General features: G+C 43.9%; 1 pseudogene; it reads left to right on the forward strand.

Annotated features, from left to right (window-relative positions):
• The window catches only part of LOC141240302 (uncharacterized), a 63,514-nt pseudogene that overhangs the window by 17,367 nt on the left and 26,107 nt on the right, over nucleotides 1-20,040 (forward strand).

Here is a 20,040-nt window from a genome sequence, read left to right on the forward strand (position 1 = left end):
TGACGACGAGGTCAGGTTGCGCCTTCCTGGACAGAGACGTAGCACTGGAAGCACGTCAACAACTGCATCCTCAAACACAACTCTGCCTCTCACCACAAGTCGTGGTGGCTCTTCAGGTCGCATGGGTGCTAAGCCTTGCATAGCCTGGGCATTTTTTCAGATCGATAAAGATGACCCATCTCGTGTTATCTGTAACATTTGTCAGCAAAAGCTAAGTAGAGGCCAAAAAATACATAGTTTGAGTACTTCATGCATGAACCGGCACATGGACATGAAGCATAAGTTGCAGTGGGAAGCTCACTGTGCTACAATGCGGCCTAGCCGGCCGGGCCAACCACCGTCTGCCATATCTTGTGCATCCGCGGCCTCTTCATCCTCTGTGACTGGGGGGACAGCAGTCACATCTGTTTTGGGGCACAGACCTGCCACCTCTTTACCCGCAACAGCCAGCGTGATTGGCAGGTCATCATTTTCTTTGGAAGTGGTAACACCAGCTGGTGTTCAGCGCTGTCCGACATCGATAGCACCACCTTTGGATCAAGGCAACCTAACATGTCCGCCTGCATCTTCCTCACAGACCGGCAGTTTGCACTGTCCAAGTCTTGCCGTCCCCACGAGTTGTGCGTCAATCCTCTTTATGTCAAAGTTCCTCCACTGCTTCTGCCTCCTCAACCTCCTCTCGGTCCTCCACCTGCACCCAAAGCCTGTCTGGTCATGCCACAAGCTTTCTAACTGTGCAGAAGGGATCCTGCACACCTCCTTACTATGCTGGCAGTAGGGCTCAACGTCATCAGGCGGTTTTTACTTTGAAATGTCTGGGAAATGTGAGTCACACAGCTGAGGAGTTGTGGTCAGCTCTGGAGAACTAATTTCATGAATGGTTGTCTCCACTGGACCTGAAACCAGGGAAGGCCGTGTGCGACAATGTTGCAAACCTGGGTGCGGCCCTTCGCCGGGGCAATGTCACACACGTGCCTTGTATGGCTCACGTGTTGAACCTGGTTGTCCAGCAATTTTTAGCCCACTATCCCGGACTAGATGGCCTTCTGCAGAGGGCACGGTCGCTGTGTGCTCACTTCCGCCGTTCGCATCCCGCAGCTCAGCGACTTACATCTCTACAGAAGTTGTTGGGCCTGCCACTTCACCGGCTAAAATGCGATGTGCCTACCCGGTGGAATTCAACTCTGCACTTGTTGCAGCGACTGTGGCAGCACCGACAAGCCCTGGTGCAATACGTTCTGTCGTATAGCCTGGGACAACGAGATCCAGAGGTGGGGCAAATCACGCTGGAGGAGTGGTCTCAGATCAGGGACCTATGCACCCTTCTGCACAGTTTTAAAATGGCGACGAAGATGTTTAGTGCTGACGATGCCATTATCAGCATGACTATTCCGGTGATTTACATGCTGGAGCGCATGTTAAACAGAATTCGGAGTCAGGTGGTGGCACAAGAGGAGGTGGAGAAAGTAGAGGAGGAGGAGTTGTATGCGGAAGGGCTAACATCTGCAAGGTCCAGACGGTCGGCAGCACCAAGGCGGCATACATGTGAGAGTGGGGGAGATGGTTTTACCAGGGCGCATGGTAGCAGCCAAACTAGTGAGGAAGGTGCAGGACCCCAGGAAGAAGTGGAGGACGAACTCATGCAAGACTCATCAGATGAGGGAGACCTTGATCACATTTCTGTTGTGCGAGGTTGGGGGGAGAGGACAGAGGAAGGAAGCATGATTGTTACCTTGCCACCAACACAACAGGGACTTGGTGCTCCTGGATGCGCAACACACATGAGTGCCTTCTTGCTGCACTACCTGCAACATGACCCTCGAATTGTGAGAATTAGAAATAATCTTGACTACTGGGTTGCCACACTGTTAGATCCCCGGTACAAAAGTAAATTTGCAGAAATTATTCCTGCCATAGAAAGGGATGCACGCATGCAGGAGTATCAGCAGAGACTGTTGCAGAATCTTACATGTGCTTTTCCACAAAACACCAGTGGTGCACGTAGTGAATCTCACAGTTCCAACTTGCCAACCATGGGACCATCAAGTGTTCAGCACTCAAACCGTAACAGAACCACAGTATCTGCTGGTAACATCAATTTTGCGGAATCATTCCACCACTTTTTTAGCCCACCCTTTGCAAGGCCACAGGAGACAAGAAGTCTGACACATAATCAACGCCTAGAGACGATGGTACAGGAGTATCTCCAAGTAAACATTGAAGCCATGACTGTGTCACTGGACCCTTGTTCTTTTTGGGCTTCCAATCTGGATAAATGGCTGGAGCTAGCCACTTACGCCTTGGAGATCTTGTCATGCCCCGCAGCCAGCGTTCTGTCTGAACGTGTGTTCAGCGCTGCTGGTCGTGTGCTGACAGATAAGTGCACGCGGCTCTCCACTGATAATGTAGACAGACTCACGTTCATAAAGATGAACAAATCATGGATCCGAAATGACTTTTCTACCCCTGTGTCATCCTGGGGAGAGTAAAAGCTTGATGATTGGTTAAAATCACCTCACCAACCGTTTTAAGCTTTCAAATTACTAATCATGTTTATCTGTATCTTGGCTGGAAAATAATTTGGGCTTTGTAGCAGTGTGCAGCACTGATTCTATTAGGCCATCTATACTAAACTCCACCAGATTTAAAATTAATAATAATTTTTAGCTGCATCTAGCCCGGAAAATTATTTTGGGGCTCCGAGATGCGCAAGACACATAAGTGCCTTCTTGCTGCACTACTTGCAACATGACCCTCATATTGTCAGAATTCGAAGTAATCATGACTACTGGGTTGCCACACTCTTAGATCCCCCAAACTTTTCGATCAACCTTTTCATTTTAATAAAGACCAAAAAAATGGTCATTTTTGAAATTATAAGCATTAGCAGGTTATTAGAAACTGAAATCAAACAGTTTTCAACTCAAAACTTTATTCTAGGTGATGTTACATTTTCACATAGGACCCCTTGTTCGAAAGGAGCTTCTGAACTCTCTCGTCCATTGAATTTGTCAGGTTTTGGATGGTTTCTGCTTCAATTGTTTTACATGAGGACAGAATACCCTCCCAGAGCTGTTGCTTAGATGTGAACTGCCTCCTGCCATCATAGACACTCCTTTTGATGATGCTCCAGAGGTTCTGAATGGGGTAGAGGTCAGGGGAGCATGGGGGTCACACCATAAGTTTGTCCCCTTTTATGCCCATATCAGCCAGAGATGCAGATGTTTTATGTGTAGCATGAGATGGTGCATTATCATGCATAAAAATGATCTTGCTGTGGAATACACGGTTCTTCTTCTTGAACCATGGCAGGAAGTGCTGTTTGAGAAAATCCACATACATTATGGAGTTCATCGTTACCCCTTCTGGGATCCTAAAGGGGCCGACAATCTCTCTCCCCATGATTCCAGCCCAAAACATTACTCCACCTCCTCCTTGTTGGCGCTGTAGCCGTGTTTGCGTGGGGTGTCCATCAACCAGCCATCCTCCACTCCATCCATCTGGACCATCGAGCGCTGCACGGCACTCATCCGTGAACAAAACAGTTTTGAAATCAGTCGGGGGACGTTGGAGGCACCAGCAGCTTCAAAAACTTGTCTGCTGCTATGACAAGGCTTTTTTGCCGCTGCTCTTTTACACTGACGTAATTGCCTGTAGAAAAGAGTCCTCAATTTGCCCTTATCAGCACGCACACGTGTGTACTGTGAATCAGCTACATACTTCTTGATTGCCAAGACACTTCATCCTGATCATCGCACAATGTTGATTGTAGTCATGCCTTGACCTAAACACTCCACAATTTGTTGCTTCTCAGCAGCCGACACATCCTTTTTCTTTCCCATTTTGGCAGAAAATGTTGGCTGCTTAATAATGTGAGACAGCCTTCTTAAGTAGTCTTGCCTTTCATTGGACACACCTGCCAAACTAATTAGCACAGGTGTCTGCAATTGCTTACAGTGATATAAAGAGCCCTGACACACATCACCATCAATGAGTTTAACTGACAAACAAACAAATTCTTCCCTTATCACTCCTAAACACTTTTTGCATAATAATTTGGAACACAGTGTACATGTGCTTTTCCACAAAACACCAGTGGTTCACGTAGTGAATCTTACAATTCTAACTTGCCAACCGTGGTCTGTATGGAGTTGTTCAATAAAGGGCCCAAAATTAAGATAACATAGATGGGAGAGGTCTCTATGAATAGGAATTCCTAAGTATTTGATACCCTGTGAGGGCCAGGCAAAGGGAAAGTTGGACTGGATGGAATCCTGTATGGATTTGGGGAGGGAGACATCGAGGGCCTCAGACTTCGCTGCATTGATTTTAAAATTTGACCATGTAACAAAGTGATCTATTTCAGCCATAACAGCATGGATGGATATATGTGATTGAGTGATATATACTAGGACATCATCAGCAAATAGAGAGCACTTGTACTCGGTGCCTCCCACCTCAATCCACCTAATATTGGGGTTATGGCGAATTGATGAGAGCAGGTGCTCCGTCACTAGGATGTATAAGAGAGGGGACAGAGGACATCCCTGCCTTGTCCCATTGGTGATTGTGAAAGGTGATGAAAATGTTCTGATGCACCCCCTGGGCCTTGGGACACCCGGAGCCGGACCCTTTTTGGTGGATGCTGGTGGTTGTAGTCTCCGTGGCGGCGACCCGGTTCCGTGGCTCAGGGCGGTCAAACCAGTGGCGGAACTATTTTTGTGGTTTTGATGTTTAAATGTCCGACTACACCACCCGTGGATTGCGGTCAGAGTGAACCGCCGCTGCAGGGCAGACCGCTGAGGCTGGTGTTGTGGGTGCAGCAGAGCGTAGCATAACTCCCCACGGGAGGAGTATAGCCTCAGGGCAGTGTATGCGGAGGATGGGGGTGATGGTGCAGGGCAGCAGCAGTAACGACACGGAGTCAGTGATGCAGTCCAGGGCCTTTACTCACAGTTCTTATTATCTAGACCACGTCTGCAGGTAACGGCTGCCCACGTCGTACTGTGCTCACCAGGTGAGGGGCTCAGACAACTCCCAGATAACTTTGGAGCGCTTCACAGGACCCCCTTTGTGTGTCCTTTGTCTGGCCTTTCTTACCAACCCTTCTGTCCGGCTGCCTCGGGCCTCCTCTTGGTAAACTTGGCGCCAGTTTCCCTGACCCTATGTGGTGCCTTCCTAGCGGGTGTAGCGAGGGGCTGCGCCACATAAAATGTCACAGCCTCCGGTTTCTAGCTGAGGGTCCTTTCCTGCCTCCACTAGTTTCGGGGACCGGTCTCCCCCTTTGGCCTGACCCCTCCACGCAGGTGGATTCGGGCGTGCGGTGGCGACTCGCCCGTCCGCACCCCTGGGATCCCTTCGTTCCTGGAGCCTTCTCCGCTCCTCTTCCTTCCTTCTCCCTCTTCCAGGCCTGGGCCTCTGTTACTAGGCCCGCCTCCGGAGCAGAGCTCATGCAGAGCCCCTGCTCCCTGCCACTTCTGCTCAGACTTCTCTGCACTGAACTAAGATGGTGCCCACCTTTTATACTCCCTTCTCAATGCACCCAGGAACTGCTTCCTCCCTGCTCCTGCACTACAGGGTTCCCCTTCCTCAGTGTTCCCTCCCCCCACTCCAGCCAGGGACAGGGACTGTCGTGCCCATCTCAGGGGCATATTGGTCGCCCTGCCCCACGGCAATGTGGTGTAATGCATGCAGGTGTTGGGTCCTGATCCACACTCCATCCTTACCTGAGAGTGAGATATCACACCTCTGGGTGAGGTGCAATACCTCTGTAGCAACCGAGCCCTCAGGGTGCTACAGTTCCATTTATCTTCAGCCTAGGTGACGTATTGCGATACAGGGCCGTGATTTTGGCTATAAAAGGGTCCCCTAGACCCCTACCCCAAGCTTTTTAAGAGAATCATATATGGCGTGCCAGGAGACTCTATGGAATGCTTTCTCAGCATCCAACGAGAGTATCTAATTACAAATTTTTAACTGCATCTAGCCCAGGAAATACTTTGTGCCTAGTAGCAGTGTCTGCTAGTCAGCGGATTATCCCGGCTGTTAAGCAAGCTACACCACCTGTAGTTTGGACACTTAATTTTTTCAAAGGAAATGCTTCGGGACCACGGGATACTCAGTGAAGAGCATCAGGAGGCACCCCAAGGCATAGGGGCTGGGACTGGCAGTAGGATGCCTTGCGGTGGACAGCCGAGCTCGATCCTTATAAAAGCTTTTTAACTGCAGCAGCTTTAGTGAACGCTACTGGAGCGGAATTACGCGGATGCTGGCATGAGACTTGCCCTCCAATAGATCCTTGTAAATGGATTTAAAGTGTATTCATTCAAATTAGAGAGACAATTTAAATTAAAAAGCTTAGAGCTGCCTCCACCACAGGGGGGCTCGCTTGACCCACCAGCGGATAGGCACCAGTATTGGGAGAGGGGGGCTGGCCGTCAGGGTTCACCGCGGCTCTGGCACAAATCCGGCGACACGGAGGTGGCACGGGCAGGAGCGGACTGAACGTGTCGGCTTCTCACTTTTTGGATTTTAGAAGGGCATGACATGCCTATATCTGTGTCTCCCCCTCCTTTTACTCCTCCACCTCTTTTCTTTTCGCATGACTATATGTACTTGTCACTTTTCCATGTGTTAGTTGTGTCTTCTGAGCAGTTTGTCAGCTTTTGGACACCTTTGAAGGTGTTTTCTATGTGTTTCTATGTGTTTTTGTTTGCCTGCCATTGGTTTTAACGGTGTTCGAAGGTGTTCGACGAACAGTTCAACGAACAGTTCGGCGAACACACGGGTGTTCGACGAACCGAACTCGAACACTACGGGGGTGGCTCAACACTACTAGTGACAGGTATTTCTTATTGCTAAAACTGAGATTTTTTCAGGTTAAATATTTTTTTAAACAACTCTCCTCAGTGCGATCATACACCATACAAGCCTCTGATTGCTCAGGTGATGCACTGTACTACTGTGGTGCCGTGTATTATCTCTGCCAGTCAGTGTAATACTAACGGCCCCATACACATGAGATAAGTGTTGGCTGAACGGTCATTTGGCAGACTGCTATCTCTCCAGACTCCCCCATACTCAAATATTACAGCTTTCCTGTGGTCTGTATGAGAGAGTCGACTCCTCTAGCGGACGATTATCTACAGGAAAAACAAATGGATTAGCCTCTGAAATTCAGGATGACAGATCCTTCTCTGCTCTGACATCATTTGTCGGGAGGCCCCCAAATACTTTATATAGTCAATCAAACCCCCTGAATCAGTGTTTTCATGCAACTTTAGTCTAATATGTATGGGAGCGTTAAAATGTAACTTATTGGGTGCTGCCTCTGGCCCGGCCAAATAGACTTTCATACATTGCAGGCCCAGACACCATTAATAGGCATTTAGGTATCAAAGTAACTAGGCAGCCCCATACTATCAAATACTTGGGGGAGGAGGGACATACGGCCGAACTCTGTCACACCTTCTTAGATGCCATATTTGCTTTTGACAGCAGCAAGTGGTTCAACCTCCAGGGTTTTGTTGCAGCCGCACCTGTGATATCCCTGCGGTGTACATCTATGTTCTGGTGCCCAAAAGAGTTGTTTTTTTTAAAAAACAAATTAACTTGTTAAAAAATAACAAAATGTGTCTTGTGCTTTTTCATGTTTTTTTCTTTTTACAAGAATTGTTGGTGCCAATTTTCTTTTGAAACATTTTAATCTCTGCTTTTTTTCTTGTAATATTGGAAAGCCTAAAGCCAAAAATAAACTCCATAAAACATTGTACATGGAGGCCTTGGTATCAAATAATTTCTGTCTGCGATGTTTGTGCAAACAAAAATGCTTTTATAAAAGCCTCAACCTTCTGTGTGTGAATCAGGCATGAGATCTAACGTGATAGAAGATTACACTCCGGGGAAGACGGGAAACATTCATACAGACTGCTAGTGGTGATGATGTAGTCAGTGACAGACTCTGGCCAAATATGTTTCTAGAACAGTAGTAGAAGATTAAGATATCATCCTCATCATGAAGTAGTTTTTTGTCATGTCACGTGTAATGAATATCTCCTGCAGTATTGCTAATGCCGATTCCAATGTTGGTAAAGGAGATGAGAATTAGCGTCATGGAAGATGAGTCTATGAGAAATGTATTCAGCTGGAGACTCTGAGGAAGAAAGAAGAAAACTAAACACTGTAAAATAATAAATCTCCTTATATGTTTCCCCTTATTATCTCCAGTAATTGTATTATTACACAGGATTTTTATGATGTTACATCTGCTCATCTTCTCATTCAGATCCCTACAATATTGGATCCTCTCAGTGAAGATCTTCTATATAAGAGAATTTTCCTAATGGATCCATAAAAGATGGATCTGGACAGAGATAAGATGGCGGAGAGGATATTACACCTCACCCTAGAGATCCTCTTCCGGCTTACTGGAGAGGTGAGAGATTCTGATGACGTCACATTACATCATTCTTATCTATGGGAATAACAGATGGACAGAACTGGAGAGGTGAGGACTCTGGAAATGTCTGTAGTGAGATTTATTAATGTGTCTCTCCATAACCAGGATTACACAGTAATGAAGAAGACCTCTAGTGAGCGCTGTCAGGACCCTGCGTCTGAGGGATGGGGAAGACCCAAGAGCCTAATCACGGGGTCTCCACCTTTTCCAGTGATGCATGAAGACATCAATGACCAGAAGATCCTAGAACTCGCCTATAAGATGATTGAGCTGCTGACTGGAGAGGTGACACTGCTGGGAATTCTGGGACATTATACAGTAACGTTATGGAGGGATCGAGGGGATGACGGTATCATTGTATGTGTTAGGTTCCTATAAGGTGTCAGGATGTCGCTGTCTATTTCTCCATGGAGGAGTGGGAGTATTTAGAAGGACACAAAGATCTGTACAAAGACATCATGATGGAGGTTCCCCAGCCCCTCACATCACCAGGTAATAGGACTAAATACACACGGCCTATAATTATCTGTATGTAAAGAATGAATTCAGTCCCAATATGTGTTTCCTCCAGATCTATCCAGTAAGAGGACAACACCAGAGAGATGTCCCCGTCTTCTTCTTCCACAGGACTGTAAACAAGAAGATCCCAATGTTCCTAAGGATCATCAGGTAGATGGAGAGAAGATGTCCTGAGATCTCCCCTATGATGTGTAGACGGCTGTGAAGGTCTTGTGCTCAGTCTTGTTTTATCCACCATTAATATGTTTTATACTTGTGTAATGAGAACGTTGGACATGGCAGGATTAGAGCTGATCATAGATGTGACTTCTCCATCTGTCTGTGACTTTTATAATATTTGTTTCAGGGTGAAGATCTGAGCCATATTAATACTACGGAGACATATGTGGGGGGTGATGAGCGGTGTAAGGAGGAGATTCCTACATATGACTCCCCAGGTGAGTAGTAACCACTAAATGCAAAGAAGTCACAGATTCTTCTCAGTCACCGGCTGTGGCTGCTTTATCGGTGGTGTTGTCCGGCCATATCACATTCGTGTGATCACCATTTTGCCTCTAGACCACAACCTTCTTCACCCAAAACTGTTCAAATGAATTTGGGCATTGAACACCCCTTTTCTAGAGAACTTGCAACCTGGAGGATCCACCTACCCCCTGTGATTAGTAGACGCTGACCGTTACCTGCCCACATCTGTAAACTACAAAGCCAAATGAGAGCGTACGTAGAAAGTGCTGACAAGTGAGAAAATCACTTGAAGAAAAATATTCTGATGGGCCTGTAAGAGAAAGTAGAGGGTGATGATGCTGTTGGCTTCCTAGGACCCTGATATCTTATTGGATGAATCTACCTTCTCTCCCTTCTGTGCGGCTGAATGTGCTCATATGGTCCCTACAAGACCAGGTCCAGTCTTTCTGGCCAAACTTCACTTTTATGATTGCAAATATTAAATGTGCAGTGAGGGCCAAGTGTGAATTTCTGTACAATAACAACGGAGTTTCCCTTTATACTGACTTTTTAATTTCTTTTAAAACTGAATAACTTCAAGCAGGATTGGGATAAACTACATAAATAACATTACACCTGTGCCATGATATGTCTCTAAGCTGTGCGTGGCTGATGGCTGTAATATACATCTATTCACGCCTGCAGGAGATGTGGTGGCATGGCTCGAGCCCTGGTTTCATGGATTCACTCCGCGTCATAAATTCCATTACATTTTCAATCCTAAGGAATTCAGATTCCTGCACAATCTCTCCTGAAATGGGGGCACTAATACTTTCTCTACTCTTCTGGTCAGGACTCATCATACCTCCAATGGTCCACCATAAATGAGCACAACTCCAGTTTAGTGTTGGATTTCTCCATTCATACATACATTGGTGTTGGGAATGTAACATATATTTTTATTGTTGTATATTTTTTTACATGTTCATTCTGTATGATAGTTTATTTGGGGTTGGATCGGCTGGCCTCACCTATGTGAGTCTTTAACTACCTAGTAGTTACAGTTACAGACTAAATGTTTTTTTTACTGAAGAAGACTGTTCAGCTTGATCGTTTCAGTCGGTGTTATTATCTGTAGTCACAGTTTTGCCCATTACCCTTTATTCTTCCTTACGGATCTTGACTTACACAGATACTCCTAGGCTTGGGCCATAGTGTTACTTGCTGTTCTGTGGAGTGAGATGGGAAGAAGAATAGTCCGGTAGCCAGAACCAGGAGGGCAGAGAAAGTACAAAATCAGAATACGCAAAAATAGTCAGTAAACGGGCCGAGGTCATAACAGGAACCAAATACACAAGCCGGGAGTTGAGCACAGAGGACTGAACCAGAGGAGAACAAGGCTGGATCTGGCAGCTTCCGGCAATATGCTTCCAGCTTTAGTAGGGTGCGGTGCTTTCCATATGGCTGAAGCAGGGAGCAGATTACTCCAGCTGGACAGCACACACACCCATACTGCCAGACTGGATGGTACTACTGGTTCCATGCAAACTAATCTAAGTGGCTGGACAGAGCCTGCGCCGCCCAGAACTTTTGGTCCCGACGTCTTCTCAATCACCAGCGCCGCCTGCAGAATAAATAGGACAGCACCTGGTGACAGAAGCAGACGTCGCAGGAGCAGGTCCCAGAGGATATGGGACACACCACACCATACAAAATGTCAGAAAATCAGAGCAGTAGAAATTCCCATATATTGACTCCATTTTGAAAATTATGACCCTCAATGAATTAATCTTAAGAAGTTGTCACCACTTTGACTCCACAGTCACTTTCCGAAAATTAGCACACAGTAGATGTTTCAAAGTGAAAATTACAAATATGCCATTTTATTGCCCAACACATAGTGCCCAGATTGTGCTGCGGGAGACACACACTGTAAATGAAGAGGGTTCTTCTCACTATAGTAATGCCAAATACATGGATGATAAATGTGGTTTGGGCGCACTGCAAGGCTCAGAAGTAAGGGGGAGATCTGACTGTGGGAGAGCAGATGTTGCTGGATTGGTTTATAGAAACAAAGTTGCTTTTCAAGAGCCTTTGAGCCACTAATAATGTGAAAATCTCTGTTTTTCCACTGACAGATGATGGACCTGAGTGGGGACTTGTTTTTTGTGAGATGAGTAGAAGTTTTTATTGGTATTAGTTTCACCTACATAACATTGTTTGGCTTTTTATTCCATATTTTGGAGACTGAATGAACAAACAGTTGAACATCACGCTCCACTGGCTCATCCTATGAGGTTTTCTATTAGACTGTGAACTGTCATTGTCTTGGTAAATAATTCAATATATTTACAGAACTTACCCTTTTTACGGACAGTTTAAGCAGAAATGTTAAAAAATATAAATTTCAAGAATATTTTATTCAAAAATGATAATTGGTTTTATCCTTGGCAGATGACTGTACCAGGAGATCAGAGGGACAGCTGACATCTTCAGTTTTTAAATCGGATGATCTTGAGATCCCAGAGGATACAATTGAAGTGAATGCCATTACTCCAGATTTACCATCATCCCTTCACAGCAAAGATCTGTCGTCTGATCCTATGAAACAGGTCCTGTCTTCTGATTCATTACTGACTACTAAGGAAAATCAAAGTCACAAAATAAGCATTAAAAAACAAACTGCTCCTAAAGCAAAGAAGCCATTTTCTTGTTCAGAATGTGGAAAATGTTTTACAGAGAAATCAAGGTTTATCAGACATCAGAGAACTCACACAGGGGCGAAGCCTTTTTCATGCTCAGAATGTGGGAAATGTTTTAACCGGAAAGCGCATCTTGATAACCACCAGAGAACCCACACAGGAGAGAAGCCATTTTCTTGTTCAGAATGTGGAAAATGTTTTACATTGAAACCAAGTTTTATCAGACATCAGAGAACTCACACAGGGGAGAAGCCTTTTTCCTGTTCAGAATGTGGGAAATGTTTTAACCGTAAAGCGCATCTTGATAACCACCAGAGAACCCACACAGGGGAGAAGCCTTTTTCCTGTTCAGAATGTGGGAAATGTTTTAACCAGAAATTAGATTTGGTCTATCACCAGAGAACTCACACAGGGGAGAGGCCTTTTTCCTGTTCAGAATGTGGGAAATGTTTTATCCAGAAATCAGATTTGCTTAAGCACCAGAGAACTCATACAGGGGAGAAGCCTTTTTCCTGTTCAGAATGTGGAAAATGTTTTAAACAGAAATTTGATTTGGTCAATCACCAGAGAGCTCACACAGGGGATAGGCCTTTTTCCTGTTCAGAATGTGGAAAATGTTTTAACTATAAATCAGATTTGCTTAAGCACCAGAGAACTCATACAGGGGAGAAGCCTTTTTCCTGTTCAGAATGTGGAAAATGTTTTAAACAGAAATTTGATTTGGTCAATCACCAGAGAACTCACACAGGGGAGAAACCTTTTTCCTGTTCAGAATGTGGAAAATGTTTTAACCAGAAATCAGGTTTGGTTACGCACCAGAGAACTCACACAGGGGAGAAACCTTTTTCCTGTTCAGAATGTGGGAAATGTTTTAAACAGAAATCAGATTTGGGTAAGCACCAGAGAACTCACACAGGGGAGAAACCTTTTTCCTGTTCAGAATGTGGAAAATGTTTTAACCGTAAAGCGATTCTTGATAGCCACCAGAGAACCCACACAGGGGAGAAGCCTTTTTCATGTTCAGAATGTGGGAAATGTTTTAACCAGAAATCATATTTTGTTATTCACCAGAGAACCCACACAGGGGAGAAGCCTTTTTCCTGTTCAGAATGTGGAAAATGTTTTGTGAAGAAATCCTCACTTCTTAGTCACCAAAGTACTCACACAGACGAGAAGCCATTTTCATGTTCAGAATGTGGAAAATGTTTTAAACAGAAATCAGATTTGGGTAAGCACCAGAGAACTCACACAGGGGAGAAGCCTTTTTCCTGTTCAGAATGTGGGAAATGTTTTGTGAAGAAATCCTCACTTCTTAGTCACCAAAGTACTCACACAGGCGAGAAGCCTTTTTCATGTTCTTAATGTGGGAAATGTTTTACACAGAAATCAACTCTTAATAAACTTCAGAGAAGTCACACGGGAGAAGCCTATTTAAATTCTAACCGAAAATTGTATCTTCTTAAAGGGGTTTTCCACTTCTCTTGGTACAACGACTTCTCATTCCTCATGTTTGGCCTTGTTAAAATAAAAACACTCATACGCACCTCCTGTTGTGGCGCCGTTCCATTGGTGTCACAACTCGCGTTTCTGGGGCTCACATAAGGTTATTACATCACACAATCCTGCTCCCAATCAACGCCGCCTTCGGACGTATTGAAAATCAACAGGAAAGACATGACCTGGACATAGCAATGAGAGCACTCTCTTCAGACCGTGTTCCTGGGGGAATTATAAGCAATTTCCGGCCTTAAACATGACGTTCGATATGGGAAAGAAAGACGAGATCGGAGGTTAATCTGAGGTCCTCCACCTCGGTCAGCATATCTGATATGCAGTGGTTCTTATCGAAAGTCTTATCATCCTGCTCTGGAGCCATTACTGCCTCATCTCAGCTTGGAAAAAGAAGCAGTATTAACCCTCATGATGCCAGACAGCCCAAGCCTGTAAGTCCTGCACTAACTTCTCTCTTAATGTAGGCCTCACAAGAAAACATCTCCACAAATCTCCCTGTATTCTCACCAAATCCCACATACTGAGCAGTGCTTGCTGCACAGAAAAATATACTCCCCCAGCCACAGGGGATTTTAATATGGGGAAAGCCATAATTGATTTGTATTTCATATTCCGTCTATCCCTACTAAACAAGAGATAGAGCAATATATACAAAGGCTGAAGACCACGTACAAAACTGAAATAGTTCCCTCACTTCTAGCCTATCACAGCTTACTGACAAGGTACAGAGATAAGAGGATGATGTCCTACAAGTTGTGGCAATCAAAATGCTCAGAAACAAACACTGGATCTTCACAGCCAGCAAATAAACAGTCTCTTTAATATCATTGATGACCAAGAAAATCACAATAATATCCTGAAATCATCAATGCACAAGCGATTATGCCAACACTATAGACATTATTCAATAATATTCTTGGTGACCCTATTGATAAGGAGCTGGAGATCGACAGGGCGCACTGTACATTAGGCAATCATGGCCCAGATCCTGAGCGTCCAAGGGACATTATCGGTCACATACATTATTTTCAATGTGAAAGAGGCCGTTGTGAGGAAAGCAGGGGAGTTGGGTCCTGGTGATTTCAATGGAAAACGCATACAATTGCTCACAGATCTATCCTGAATGGCACTTGCTTAAAGAAGGGTATTGACACCACTACTTGATGCTCTCTAGGAAAATGGTCTGATGTGCTCCTGTGGTACCCTTTCCAGCTGCAGGTCCGAAAAAAATTGAACATTTTATATTTTGAAAGATCAAAGCGACATGAGACCATTCTGTGATGTCCTGGACATTCCCAGAATTCATATATCTGCCTGGCCACCTTCTCCACCATTGCCACAGAGTTTCAGCACCTCACAGAAGGCTTTCAATGGATCAGGAATTTGATGGTGATGCACCCAGATGGGAAAGGAACCTGCCAATCATATGAGCTCTTGTTTTCCCTGATGAGAGAGACAGTTTGCTGATGCTTACTTATTTCTTTCAGAATATAATAAGATATATCTAAATGGAGTTTTAGGTGCCACTCTTCCACTATACAGAACGTCTCAGTTCATATCTTAGAACGACATTTAAGCTGAGTTCACATTATATTACTGTAATATCAAGCTGTATTACTTTGCTCGCTATATATTCTATGGTTCCCCCTAATAGGAACTCTAGGACTGAAGGTTTGACTTACGCCTGTAAAGACAAACCCCAGTTAAGGACTTGCATTGGGATCTGCTTGTTTCGCTAGTTCCTGGTGTTCGATATATTCATAATCTATACCTCATGGCCACTGAGCAGTAGACATTACTATCTACCATCTACACCTCCTCTTTGCTCTTGGTCTTTCTCTCCTCCTCCTTTTTTTTCATATAATATGACACAACGCAGAACTCGTTCATTGAATGTCAGAGGACTTAATGTTCGAGAGAAAGGAGCTCAAGTGTTTTATCATATGAATAAATAACACGTTCATTTTCTCCTTCTTCAGGAGACCCGCTTTAGAGGCGATCATATACTGTACCTCAGATTACTAACAGATATTATTCATCTTGGCGTCACAGTAGAAATGCTGTTTTGAAGTCTAAGGTGCGGAGTATAGGCCGACACAGATCACTACCGCATACTATTGTAGAAACACTGTCTGACACGGAGAGGATGTATGTGTTTAAGATTTCGATCTATTCCAACATTTTGACTTTGGCAAACTTATATCTCCCTAATTGTGACTTAATTAAGACATGATGTCAGTACTTAAACAAACTAAAACATTTTCTGTAGGACCTTATCATCATTGAAGGTGACTTTCATTTTGTCTTGGATCCTTCTTTAGAGGCGTTCCTGGGCTGGAGTCACCAATCTAAATCACCCAAAAGCTTTGCTAAACGTGCTCCGGCCTTTCCAACTGGTCGATGTATGGAAGATACAACATCCAGATGTAAAGGATTATACACATTATTCTCCTTTACACAATATGCATAGCCGTAGAGACTTTTCATTAAATTGCCATCACTTGCTTACATGGCAACCTACATCTCTGATAGGGATTGCTATATGGTCAGATCATGCTCCTGTATATTGTTATCTGACTATACCTGACTCCACCAAGAGTTCAACTGTGGAAACTTAAATGATAATCTGCTGAAAGACTCACTCTGTGTCTCAGACCTTCTTGAGACTATAGACTCCTTCACAAATATGAGCATGATGAAACTGCCTTACCATTTCAATGGGAAGCTCTCAAATGCGTCCTCAGAGGGATACTAATAAAACATGGATGCAGGCTAAAAAGAGAAAGCAGCTAAAGTCTCCCATTTGCTTTAGCGGATTGATCCCATTGACAAACAACATAAATGATCTGCTTCCCTCCAGACATACGCAGACCTGCTTAACGCTAGAAAGCAGCTAAGCTAGTTTCATGGATGGGTTACTCGCAAATATTGTGGAATTTCAGGGCACCTACTTATGGAAGAAACCAAGCGGAAGCTTCCATTCTCCATACTAGATATGGGGCCTCCTGGAGAAAATGACCTAAAAGGTCTTAAGCTAAAGTTAATATATAAGGTGTGGGATAGGGGTAAAAATATTCTGGGGATTGAAAGGTACACAAACTATACTCCTTTATGGCACAACTATAACTTACCTTAGCTACAGAAACTAAATAATGTTAGTGAGTGTGTGGATAGGGGTATATGTTCGGTATCACAACTCTTAAGGAATGGATTATTCAAGAGCTTTGAACAAATAAAGGCAGATTTTAGCCTTTCACATAGGGTGCTTTATCAGTATCTGCAAATACGTCATGCATATAACACACAACTAGAATAAACGCCATACTGATTGATAGACATCACTCGATAGATACCATTGCTACAGCGGTGGATACAAAATGTCTAATATCCCTTATTTATAGGCAGTTACTTGCCCTACATTTGGGTAAATATCCTTTGATCGTTAAGACAAAATGGGAAGAGGATGTGGGTCCTTTATCTGAGGAAACTTGGATTTGACACCGAATCTTTCATTGTCAGAGTCACAAAGATTGTCCCAAATTCTTCTCATTCATAGGGTATATAGATCCCCAAGTATTTTATTTAAAATTTTAATACAAACTGATGACACATGCCCTAGATGTGGTCAAAATGCTGCCAACCTGATACATATGATGTGGGAATATTGACGACTACTGGAAGGGAGTGATCGCTCTTGTACTATCTGTATTTGGGATACAACTTCAGTTGGAACCTAAAATCTGTATCCTGAGACTCCTGGGAGAGGACGTAGACCAGACTCCCATATGGCAATAGCTAGCTCCAGAATATTATTCTAGCCAGATAGTTGTTGGCTCTACATTGGATAGAAAATTCTCCCCCAACGATAACAGAACTAAAATCCAGGATAAATGACACTATGCTTGGAAAGGGAGCTTATATATGAAGAAACGCTGTCAAGAAATCCATACACATATGGGACAATGGTTAATTACCCCCGGTATTGCTTCAGAAAACCTTCTCAGAAATACTATACTGGACCGTTTGTGCATTTCCTTACATAAGTAAACCAGGAATTTATATCCTGATACCCAAGGTGTCAGCGAATAATAATTGTCTCAGTCCATATAATTGTCCCTTCTTAGATATATTCTTTTTCTTTTGTTGTCCCAATAGGGAAAAAAATAATCCGTCAGGAATATTTCAGATATTTATGTACAAATGTAAAATACTATTCCAAAACCTTGTACTATAGAGCGATATTGGGATTTATATCACTGTAAACCGGTTGTCGTATTGTTACTGGTTATTTATTTTTATTTATTTTTTTTGTCACAAAGTTTGTTTACAAAACAAAATGTTGGTAATTATTTCTTTTGTTCAAAATGATCTGATTGAAAAAAAGAAAGATGCGAAGGTCTATAATAGATCAAACATATGCAAAATATCAAGATCGCATGCGAAGGTATTCTTACAAATTTGCTGATAAATGTGGTCTCACATTGACAAGGAGGTTACATCCACACATGTAAAGGACATATGTATCCAAAATAAAAGGGGCACCCGGCTATAGATTCATAACCCCACTGACATAGAGGAAGCATTTCATTGCTGTTATAGATCACTATATAATATTTATGCACAATACCACGACGTGTCGCCTAATAGTCTTGAAACAAAAATTGACAAATATATTATGGACACTACCGTTCCTTCCTTACAGACCCCCGAGCAGGAGGTACTAGACAAAGCTTTCACTGAACGAGAGATATGAGAGGCCATTAAATCATTCCCTATTGGGCAGGGAGTTAAGGAGATATAGGGGAAAGAGAAAATATACCTGTGTAGCTTATATAATGAGAGGACAGATGTGTGACACCGTGTCTCACCAGAGAGATCTAGGACTGTAAAGAAAGACAGATAAGATAGGTATCCACCACATCATAGACAGCCCCAGTGTCAGAGGAATACAGGCATACCATAGGATTTGTTCAGGATTTCCTAGGTCTGGTGTCCTGACGCGGTATTCACCGCTTGTCAGCGTGCGACGCCTGTATCAGAGAGCACCCGGAAGTGTTTTATACAGGCATGCAATGAGCGTCCAGAGCCCCCGGCCAATAGGAAAATTGTGACCACGGCGGAAGTGACGCTATCGGTTGCTAGGTAGATGAATATCCGGTCATGTGATGCCTATGGTGCGTTCCAGATGGGCGGAAGTATGTGTTCCAAGCTAGTGATAATACTATGGATCAGAGATATCACGTTCCGAGGCTGAGTGCTATGTTTTAAATGGATACAAGGTGGATATGGGAAATGCAATGGAGCGGAAGAGGGAGAGTGGGATGATCCAAATTAGTAGGACCAGCGGAAATAGAATTTGATGTTCCAGAAGGGGGTTAATAGGATATTAACATTGGATCTAAAAAACAAGAAAAAACATGTCAATATCTCTCCAAACATGTAAACTGTCAAAGATCGACAGTTGGGTCGGGAGAGGAGGACTACTACTCCTCTCATCCGACCGCTGATAACAGCGAGAGCGGCGCTGCTGAGGGGAGCAGTAGTTTTCCTCAGCAGAGCCGGCGTGCCCACGGTGAAAAAAAGAAAGAAAAAAAGTAAAAAGAGAAAAAAAAACCTTATGCTCACCTGTCCAGCGACCCCAGGTGTCCTCGGTCCCAGCAATGCTCTCCTCCCGGCGGCTGGCGTTATACTGCTGGGAGTGCGCTCGCTCCTAGCAGTATACTGTGCTTCCAGGACCTGTGGTGACGTGAGCGATCAGCTGATTGGTCACGTGACCGATCAGCTGATGATCACGTGACCTCACCCTGGGAATACTCTCAAGTTCTGAGTGGTAAGCTCACCGGGGCTGATCTTAAGCTGATCAACCACAGTGACCTTACTCCTGCAAAGCAATGTATACTGACAGGAGTGATTTTACACTTCTTGTCAGTGTACATTGCTGTCTTCTACAGCAGTGACATCAGTGATTGGGTGAATGGCAGTAGCTGACACCAAGCTCTTTTCTTTGGTGATCACAAGATGTCAATCAGACCTTTTCATGACCAAACCTAATTAAAGTAAAGTAAAGAGTTAAATAAACACACAGAAATAAAGCAAACACTTTATTTTAAATACAACAGGTACATTCTTTAATAATTTAAATTAACCAATATACTCACCCCAGTTCTGACGGTAATCCAAGGGTTTAAGCAATGTCCCATCAAATAACTTTATTTAGCTCCAAAAAACGCATAAAAAACAAGGCAAAACCGCACATTTTATCCGCAGCGTTTTTCCTGCCAAAGAGATGCAGAAACGCTCAGGAAATTTCTGCTTCAAATCCTGATCGTGCGCACATAGCCTCAATCTCAAAGGCAAAGAAAGATCTCCTTAGGCACTTTCTAACAGTCCTGGGAATCTGATGTA

Source organism: Phyllobates terribilis, unplaced genomic scaffold (assembly GCF_046119375.1).
Source record: "Phyllobates terribilis strain yellow unplaced genomic scaffold, ASM4611937v1 Scaffold_831__1_contigs__length_621364, whole genome shotgun sequence".
NCBI classification, from domain to species: domain Eukaryota; kingdom Metazoa; phylum Chordata; class Amphibia; order Anura; family Dendrobatidae; genus Phyllobates; species Phyllobates terribilis.